The 11,244-nt window shown below is 39.3% G+C and overlaps 1 pseudogene; it reads right to left on the bottom strand.

The window, feature by feature from the left end:
* Positions 1-6,371: 6,371 nt before the first annotated feature.
* LOC123171228 (uncharacterized) lies at positions 6,372-9,151 on the bottom strand (annotated as a pseudogene).
* Positions 9,152-11,244: the final 2,093 nt, after the last annotated feature.

Genomic DNA, 11,244 nt, shown 5'->3' with positions numbered 1-11,244 from the left:
ACTTTGAAGTTGCATCTATTTCTTTCTCCTTTAAGGGAAAAAGAAAAAGAATGGCTTCTATCTCTATCTAGAGGCAGTGTAACTTCATGGGCTAATTATTGCAGCAAGTTTTATCTAAGTTTTACCCACCTGCAAAAATAATGCAACTTTGTTCGCACATAGCAAGTTTTAAGCACAAAGATTGTGAGCCACTAGCACTTGCGTGGGATCGAATGAAGGAAGCTATAAGGAATTGTCCTAACCATGGAATGCAAGAATGATTGATCATTCATTTGTTTTATAATGATTTAAATCCTATGTCGAAAACTATTCTTGATACAACTGATACATCTCCAATGTATCTATAATTATTAATTGTTCCATGATATTATATTATCAATCTTGGATGTTTTATATACATTTACAAGCAACTTTATATCATTTTTGGTTTTTTGCTTGTTTTTTTACTTTTGTAGAATATGAGTACCAAATGAAGTACAAATGCCACGTAACTTTTTGGAGATTTTTTCTGGTGATAAGAGACCATGGAAGTTTCTGGAGGCCACGAGAAGATGGAAGAGGGGACCACTAGGCACCAGGGCACCCCAGGGGCCTCTGGCGCGCCCTGGTGGGTAGTGGGGCCCACGAGCATTGTTTTAACCTACCTCCGCCTCTATAAATACTCTAAAATCCCAAAACCCTCAGGGGAGTCCACGGAATACCTTTTCCGCTGCCGCAAGTTCCAGAACCACGAGATCCAATCTAGAGGCCTTTTCCGGCACTCTGTCGGAGGGGGAAACGATCACGGAGGGGTTCTTCATCATCCTTGCTGCCCCTCCGATGATGCGTGAGTAGTTTACCACAGACCTACGGGTCCGTAGTTAGTAGCTAGATGGCTTGTTCTCTCTTTTTGATCTTCAATACAATGTTCTCCTCTGTGTTCTTGGAGATCTATTTGATGTAATGACTTATTGCAATGTGTTTGTTGGGGTCCGATGAATGTAAGTGCATCTAGTGCCCCTTAGTGATTTTGGTGTATTGAAGACTTATAGGTTAAGGGACTAATGTGTTTATGAGTGTACACAGGTCCATAAGTCTATGAAGAGTTTGATATTTACAGAGAAAGTCGACCCCTAAAAATGAAGTTCTTCGGCTGAAGACTTTGGATTTCTGAAGACTTTCTGAAGACTTTGAAAGTGAAGAAATTGGTGTGACCTTGAAGACTTGGTATTCATTTGATGAACATGAAGCATGAAGACTTTTGTTTTCGTAGTTTCATTTTCTCTTTCTTGAGTCATAGGAAACACTGTACTGTAAAAGGGGGTCGAGGAAATACTAAGGAAAAATTTCCATGTGATGCTCAACTCAAAATCCTACACCTACCAATCCCTTCGAGTGAAGCCATTGGAAATCTCATACAGTTCAGTCAATTTCTTCAGTGACAGAGACGGAGTTCTTATGGTCTCCGAGGAATTTGTTCTGACTGAGGAGTTAGGAATTTGCCAGTACGGATTGCCTACATAGTGAGGAACACGATAGCCCTGAGGAATTTGATACTCAAATTTCCGACCGTTGCTGTGCTATGCACCAGCTGTCCCAAAATATCTACACACCTAACGGTCATATCATTGAAGGGCATTTATGTCTTATCATGTCGGGCTACTCCCTAGGCTATAAATAGCCGCCCCCTACAACCACTGGCTGATTGGCTGCTCCAAGAGAAACTGACACTTGTCATTTGAGAGCATCCCATCCTCCGAGGACTTTGAGCGAAAATCATCATGTGAGGAAAACCCAAACCTAAACACCCACAAACCCAAAGTGATTGAGCATCACTGAAGAGATTGATCCTGTGTGGATCCGACTCTTGTTACCTTTGAAGGCTGTGCATCTTCCAGACGGTTAGGCGTCATGGTCTAGAGCATCCAAGAGGAAATTGTGGATCACCGAGTGACTGAGTCTGTGAAGGTTTGGAAGTCACCTGAAGACTTACCACGAGTGATTGGGCGAGGTCTGTGTGACCTTAGCTCAAGGAGAATACGGTGTGGACTGTGTGTCCCGGACTGTGTGTCCTTAGGTTTAAATACCTAGCCGCTCCAACCAGACGTACAACTGAGACAACAGTTGGAACTGGTCTACCAAATCATTGTCTTCACCAAGCTTACTGGTTCTATTTCCTCAACTCTTTCATTTCCTCATAACTGTGTTGTGCACTTGTTCATATCTGTGTTTGAAGACTTTGACTGAAGACTTTCTCAATTTCCTCAGTTCAATTTCTTCAGTCTGTTTGTCTTCATCCTGTGCTATCCTGTGTTTACACTTTTGTATTCTGTGCTTGTCTTCATTTCATCATGATGATCATGCTTGTGTTCTGCTATGCATACTTTTGAGTACTTATTCCGCTGCAAGTATTTCTTCGCTAAGGAATTTCCTCACTGGCAAATTCCTTAGTGAAGAATTCATAAAAATTGCCTATTCACCCCCCTCTAGTCGATATAACGCACTTTCAATGAATTGTGAGCTTATGATCAAATCTACAAGAACATTTGTGTACTTGTATAAACCTACAAGAACATTTGTGTACTTGTATAAATATTTTTAAATGTCACACACACTTTTTTTAATCACGGGGATTTTTATTTAAAATGTCATGTACATTTTCTAAATTCTGTAAAAAAATATATCATGCAGACATTTTTTCATTGTATACAATATTTTTTAAATGCATGATTATTATAGCTTCGTATTTCTTCTCTGGTTTATTGGTTTGGTTTGACCAACTAGATTGATTTATCTTGTCATGGGAAGAGGTGCTTTGTAATGGGTCTGATCTTGTGGTGCTATATCCCAGTGACAGAAAGGGACATGACACGTACGTATCGTTGCTATTAAGGGTAAAAAGATGGGGTTTATTCATACATGAGTTTATCTTGTCTACATCATGTCATTTTGCTTAAAGCAGTACTCCGTTTTTCAACGAACTTAATACACTAGATGCATGCTGGATAACGGTCAATGTGTGGAGTAATAGTAGTAGATGCAGGCAGGATTCGGTCTACTAATCTTGGACGTGGTGTCTATACACATGATCATTGCCTTGGTTATCGTCATAATTATTTGCTTTTCTGTCAATTGCCCAATAGTAATTTGTTTACCTACCGTATGTTATTTTCTCGAGAGAAGCCTCTAGTGAAAACTATGGCCCCCGGGCCAATTTTGTATCATATATTAAAACCAAAAATACCTTGCTATAACTTTTTTTATTTTTATTTTGTATTTTAGTTAGATCTATCTATCAAAACCTATACAATTTAATCTTGCTCATAACCGTTAAGGGATTGACAACCCCTCTATGCGTTGGATTGCAAGTATTTGTTGTTTGTGTATAGGTGCAATTTACATAGTGTTGCTTGGTTCTCCTACTGAAATTATAAACTTGGTTTCATAACCGAGGGAAATACTTATCCCTACTGTACTGCATCATCCTCTCCTCTTCGGGGAAATCCCAACGCAGCTCACAAGTAGCAACAACTGCATGAGGAACTATTATGGGTAAGCCCATAGATGATGTCAAGAAACTACTTGGTGATATAAACAGAACCATGCCCAATGGCATGTTGAAAGAACTAACACCAAAAGAGTCAATGCAGCTGAAGAAAAGAGTACGGAGTTTATCGATAAACTTGATGAACTCATCTCCGTCATAAAAGGTAAAGAAGAGGTACACGTGAATGACATCACTGATGAAAAAGTGAATGATGTTAATTTCATTGCTCGCAATAGCTATAATCCCAACGAGAGAAATAATGGGTATGCTCCTAGACTACCTTATCCTAATAATAGTGGAGCACCCAACAATTTCAGTTGAGCTAGCAGTAGCAATAGAAATACTCTTGAAGATACTCTGATTTTTTTATTGCTAGCCAAAATGAGTAGAATGACACCTTCAAAAATATCCTGAAGATCATGATAACTTACTTGGTCAGCCGACCGGTAATATTGTTGGACTAACAAATGATGTGCATATTCTTGATGGAAGAACCAAGAATATGGAAGCATAAGTGACTAAAATTGCAGAGAGCCAAACTTTAACCCTAGCCAAGTTTGTAGGTAAATTGAAACCTAACCTGGTTGAAGATGTCAAAATGATGAGAAATGATGAAGGAAAGGCAGAAGAGCTTGATAAAAGCCATGTGCTAGAATACACGTATACCCTTGCAGATTTCAGGAAGATGATAGCAAAGAAACACCCACTCCTCGAGGTAACAAATGATAAGGCATATAATGTCTTTGTTGATCACGTTGCAGCCAAGGTACATGAGTTAGATGATGAAAGAAAGAAGTTGTATAGTAAGTTGCTAGCTAAGCAAGAAGATGTTCTTGAGCCTACTATGCAGTATATTGGGATTGGTTTGAATAAATTCAGTGATTTATGTGATCTAGGTGCTAGTGTTTCCACTATCACTAAGTCTATTCATGATAGTCTCAGTTTAGGTCCTTATGCTACTACTAAGATTAGATTGAATATGGCCAATTCCACTTTTATTCAAGCAGTAGAATTAAGCATAATTTCATTATGCTACTACTGCGAGTTTTGAGTTTGCCTAACATTTTCATGATACACGTTAGACATTTTTCAAATACATCATATGATTTTAAAAAAACATGTGTTGAACACTTTTTTGAATACATGGTAACATTTTTCAAATACATGTTGTACTTTTTTAATTGCAGTAAACATTTTCCTAACAACATGATAATTTTTTACATTGTATAAACAGTTATTTTTAATTCATGACATTTTTTTGGAAATGCGTGAATATTTCTTCAAAATGTCACATACATTTTTAATGGAAATAAACCTTTTTTAACCTAGAACATTTGTGTACTTGTATAAATATTTTTAAATGACACACACACTTTTTTAATCATGGGGATTTTCCTTTAAAATGCCATGTACATTTTCTAAATTCTATAAAAAATTATATAATGCAAACATTTTTTCATTGTATACATTGTTTTTTAAATGTAACAAACAAAAATTTCAAACTCATGAACACTTTTTGAAATGTAAGTTACAGCTTTTTGAATGTACAAAAAATTTATTTACGAATTGCATGATTTTTTACATTTTAAAATGTCACTTGCATTTTTTAAAAACACGTGACTTTTTAAATGTCACAAACATTTTCCACACATATGATTAACATTTTTACATACATGGTTGACATTTTCAAATGCATGATTAACACTTTTCATTTTTTATGTAGATGCTTCTTGTAATATATTTAGAATATTAGAAAATATAAATAAATAACCATAAGATAATAGGTACACCATTTGGATCTGATACAAAGTTGCACAAGATTTACATTATTTCTACAATACAGGAAAATGAACAACGCATGAAGGGAACATCACACTTTTTTTTTGAGGTAGAACATACATGTATTCATGAATCTTATAGGATGTAAAAAGTTCACTACCAATGGGCCTGTAAAAACCACTGGAAGAAACAGAAGCCTTGTGTTAGTGGATGAAAATCTTCCTACAAAACAGTGTCTAAACACATCCTTATGGAATTTTTCTATGAGCCCAAATCCTGCAATACAAAACAAATTAAACATGATTTTTTTTAAAAGATTCAATTTCTCCCAAAAAAATCCTACGGAAATCGGTTGAGTCGAGGAAGCCTAGTGTAAAGGGATCCTTCGAGAAAAATCCTAAAATAATTCTGACCTATAAATCAAAGCAAACAAAGAAAAAAAATCAGAAGGATTCCAAGTCATCTTATAAGATGTAAAAACTTCAGTACCAATGAGTGTTTGAAAACCAGGGAAAATAGAAGACTTGTACCAGTGGATGAACATTTTCCTCCAAATAGAGTGCAAATAAACCCTTACGGAAATTTTCTATGAATTCAAATCACGCAATAGAAATCAAACAAACTACACATGTTCTAAGGACTCAAATATTTCAATATAAATCCTGCGAAATTGGGTTGAATCAAAGGAGCCTGGTAAAAGGTATCCTGAAAATGTTAGTTCTTTGTTTTGCAGATAGAGAGAGAGAGAGAACAAGTGATGAACTTGGGAGGTTGGTGCTTCTTCATTCGAAGAACAAAAACCCTAGACTAGATAGAACTAACAAACATACGGAATTATCAGGTCATGATGCATCACAGAGAAAGATATAATATGTAAAAGTGTGGAAGCTTATATATGTCATAACACGAGCGATTAGCGAATGGGTTTAACCAAATGGCATAGAGCACTGGAAACATGTTCGAGCATCAGCAGCACTCCCATATATCTCCCGGGGATTTCTCGTCAGGAACCCTTATTGCTTATACTGTTCACTAGTCTTATTATTATTAAGATAAAAATAGTTCTTCAGTTGCTCCTCTTCCGGTGGGCCGAGAAAGGGATGTCGTAGTCATTGCCTACAAACAGGGGGCTCCAGAGCCAGAACACATTCTCGGTGACATCAGACTGGTTCGCGGGATCATACGTCGGGGCATCTCCAGCAGCGGGTTCTTAAGACATGGGTGCGTCCTCGATGACGTTTGCCGGGTTTGCCTACTGAAGTGCCTGGTTCCAGGCTTCGTCTTCCTAGAGCAGTTCCTCTGGTGAAAAGCCATCTACCTAGAGAAGATCCACTAGTTCAAGGCGTTGCTACTCCTGCCCTGTCCCATCTGGTTCGTCTATAATTTCCACACCTCTTCCCAATCCCAGTCATTGAAAGGCTTAGACTGCACATTCTCTCCAGCGGGTTGGTAGTTTTCTATACCGTCAAGTCGGGCATTACCTGCTAGATCCACCAGTAACCATCGTCCATGGCTACAGTAGGCACCTCATTTACTTCATGTAGAGTAACTATGGCTCGCCCCATCCATGGTGTCTTTCGGTAGAGTAACTGTGGTGTCCACCTCATTCATTGTGTCTTTCTACGGAGTAACTGCAGCTTGCATGTCGTCCTGGTGTCTTTATGCATATCATCGCTCTCCAGGTTGATGACAATCTTGCCTATTGCTTCAATAAGACTAGTTTTCTCCCTCCCCAGGTTGATGAAAATCAAGTGCTTTGCTCTTTGTAGGCAGCACCTCGCATTTGTATGACATGTTCTCATTATAGTACGGCAGGCTCTCCTTGTACCGACCCCAGATGGACTTGGTACCATGTATAAGAACTGGATGTGGGCTTGCATTAGTCTGAGAAACTCGTGCTCCGGCCGAACTCTCCCCCACTTGTCCCCATGGCTTTCCGGGGTAATTGTACCACATAGCAGAGGCAATTGAACTTTGATGAGTGATATTTTTACACTCGTTTCAACCTTGTCTAAACCGAATGATTTCATGAAAAGATAAATATGCGCTCCAATATTGCCACTAATGACTAATGAATGCAAAGGATTCCACAAATCCTCTCTTTGATATTTTTTCCACAGGTAATGGGCTAAAAAGGGAAGAAATCACGTGGGAGAAAGGAAACGAAGGGAAATGGAGAAGAAATAAGTCACCATGAGGCATCAGAAGGCCGCCAGACCCAAAGACGGCATTGCACGCGACCGCACACGCTCGCATGAGTGGTCATATGGTGTGGAAACCGAGGCAGGTCATCCACCTGAACAACTTTTATAAAGGGGACCCTATCGAAATGTCAACATAACGAGAGATAGAGGAGCGTCAAGCACAGCCAGAACCTGTTCATCACCATCGTCATCCACAAACCCTAGCTGCCACCATTTTCACCTCCATAGCCATCTCCACCACCATAGTGCTATCTCATCTAGTTCATACTTGTAATCGTGCATCGTACAAGGCATCCATTGTAAGACATATTTCAATCAATCAATCCCAAGATGTGTTCTTCAATGTTTTTTTCTTGCAATCTGATCTCCATGTGTGAGTAGTTCGGTAAGGTATGGGGTGAGGCATGAGCCTTGCAACCCCAGGTATTTGGTGAAGGGAATGGAAGTCTTTGACACAATGTCTCCTATGTGTGAAATGTTTTTCTCATGAAGTATCTCTTGTCTTGTCCGTGATCTTCGTCCCTGGAGGTACCTAGGATCTTGGAGATTGAGCATCGGTGAGGCTAGGAGGAAGGGGAACATGAAGTGTTATACCGAACACCGGTGATAGTAAGGTTTAGTAGAGTAACATGGATCACATCCTTGGGGATTCATGAGGTGTAGTCATTAAACGCCTAATGCTTTTGTCTGATATTATTATCTTAACTATTAGGGCAACCCCACGAGACGGATAGGGCCTTCGGTAGGACAACTGATTCTTGATGCAGGACTCGTGTTGGTCAATATGTTATTTGGACACATCCCCCACTCTGATATGAAGCAAGTACCTCTTGATGGGTGAATTCCCGAGCAGAGACTAATATCATTTTTGGTCCCAACACTAATACATGGTTGTAAGCATTAAGACCTCATCCCCTTACCTTCTTTTTATTATAAGTGTTGAATCACAATTTGCTTGTTGATCCGGATAAAAGCTGTATTTGACACTTTGGCAAAAGCTTGCTAGAGACCATTGCTTCAAGGGAATATTCCTCTCGTGGGTTCGATACTCAGGGTCACCTCTGGAGAAATAGGTGCGGGATACCCTTTCTTGTTCCAATACCGGATCAATAAAAAGGAGATATCAAACTTCCGTCCACATGTGGCCACACCATGCTGGGGTACTTATCCCAGATAGCAGAGGCAACCCCATGTGTGAACTGCATTTGGGTTGTTGTTGGATGATTATTGGATTTAGCATTGGTTGCCTTGTATGATGATTCAATCATCTCAGATAATCTTTCATGCTGGCATAATGTTGAGAACCCTCTTCATCGTGAGATAACTTCTGCGCCGGCAGCCGGTGTTTCTACATCACAATACAAAAAAACACACATCACAATATAGAAAGTGAGTGTAATCCAGAAATTTTAGCACTTTAGCAGAACAACGCCGAAATAGATGAACTTGATACTTGTAGAGTATGCACATTTTTTTCCTCAAACACGCTCCTCGACCATCACGAAAGATGGCGTTCCATATGACCATCGCCGCTCATATGGATGGTCGTTGGGACTACCAACCGTGCTGTCGGATCCACCTAAACAACCTTTATAAAAGGCCCAACACCAGAAGAGCAACACACGAAGTCACACATCGCCATCTCCGTAGCGGCCATCCCCCTGAACAACCTCAACATATATTGATAGAATACTAAGAGGTTAGTATGAAAACGTCAAGAAGTGTTCTTGCCGAGGTCACATGGAAATATTGACAAGATACAAAATGGTTTAGTATACACCAAGAAGTGTTCTTGTCGAGGTCACATGAAAAGTTTTGAGCAAGAGTCAGTATCCTAAGAGGACTGATGAGCAATAAGATATCAGTGAGATTCTATATAAATTTGTGTATGATTTTATCATATAAGCCATGCTATGTACACAACTAGATATGTGTCGTGCTCTCAGTGTTATGTGCAAGATACCAAAATGATCAAGGTGTTGATCAAATGGACTACAACGACGAAAAATATCCTTAAGTTCTTGAGAAGTTCTAAGGACATATTTATCGTAAATGGACATGATCAAGAGCTTCGTTGTAAAGTTTTACATTGATGCATGCTCATTGTAAGGAGTTACACTGATGCAAACTTCACCATTGGTTCAGATGATCTTGAGTTTCAATCAAGGTTTTGTGAATACACAGAACAGTGGCACAGTAAGTTGGAATTGTTCTAAAGTAGAAAACTATGGAGGATTTTACAATAGAGGCTATGTACATCGCCGCTTTGGAAGTGACAATGGAGGGTATTTGAACTAAATAAGTTCGTCACCGAGCTTGGTATGGTTTCAAGTGCGCTTGTGCCGATGGAGCACTGTAAGAGTAGTGACGCCATAGCCTGGGCCAAGAAGCCAAGGTCCTACCAAGAGTTAAAACTTATACAAAGTTGATTCCACATAAATTATGAATTTTGTGGAGCGTGGGGATACAGAGCTATGCAAGATACACATGGACCTGAAGATGTCAGATCCATTGACGAAGTCTATACCACAAGCAAAGCATAAGCAACAGGGGAATGCCATTGGTGTTAGAGAACTTATGCAACTAGATTATTGACTCTAGTGCAAGTGGAAGACTATTGGAAATATGCCCTAGAGGCAATAATAAATGTTATTATGCTATTTCCATGTTCATAATTAAGTTTATATTTTTATGCTATAATTGCATTGGTTCCTGAATATGAGATTCAAAGGAAAACCCAATTGCATGTGTGGAAACATAAACACCAAGATGATCCCTAGTCTTGCTAGCTCATGTATCGATGATGATCTTGGTTTCCTGATTATGAGCATTGTTATTGTAACAAGGATGCTATCAATAATGAGAACACATTGTTGGCAGAACAGTGGTGTTGGATAGACCCAACTTATGAATTACTGAGATATATTATTGTTGTTATGTTGTCAGTATTTTCATATAACTTGTTCATGATTTATCAGTTACTTAGAACATGAGAATATCATATGCCAACATACCATATGGTTACTTTGGGGTTACCGGATGTCACTCCATAACTATATGTGAATAAAGGTGACTTTCGGGTATAGCAGAAACATATGTCTTGGTATTGGTAGTTCGAGACTGGGATTTTCTCCTCCCATGATAGAGAGATACTCTCTGGGGCCACTCGGTGTTTTGGTATCATTATCGTCTGGCCAGACACTTGTGATGGTGACAACGGGATACCAGAACTCTGACATGAGTAAAGAGAACAAAATCGGTAACAAGGATGATAGGTATAGTGATCAAGGAGTTGCTCGCGAGGATTCAAATTATCTCACCTTGAGTTTTGTAAATGTATCTCGAAGCAAACGTAATGGTATTCATAAATAAAGGTCCATTCGAGAACTTCGTGAATATGGGGGAGTTAATAAAGGTGTCTAGATCCCGATGTTAACTATTGACCGAAAGGTGTTTCGGGTCATGACCGCTTATTTCCAAACGTGTAGGGTCACACGCTTAACGGGTTCTAGTCCTGATTACCGCCATCTTCATAGTATTCCTAGGTGTGATCGTGTAGCATATTTTTTCTATTCTGTAGCACGTTCCCCTACCATAGCGCCCGTACTCCCCTCAATGCCACGCGAGCTATGTCCCCCTCATATGGATTCCTATTAGGTATCACCTATGGGCGATCAAATTGGGTCGACTTATTAGCGTCGCTGCCTTTGTTGTCGCTGTGTTGGTTCGCTCTGC

This window comes from Triticum aestivum, chromosome 7D, assembly GCF_018294505.1.
Source record: "Triticum aestivum cultivar Chinese Spring chromosome 7D, IWGSC CS RefSeq v2.1, whole genome shotgun sequence".
NCBI lineage: Eukaryota > Viridiplantae > Streptophyta > Magnoliopsida > Poales > Poaceae > Triticum > Triticum aestivum.
This window is presented reverse-complemented; position numbering and strand designations above follow the sequence as displayed.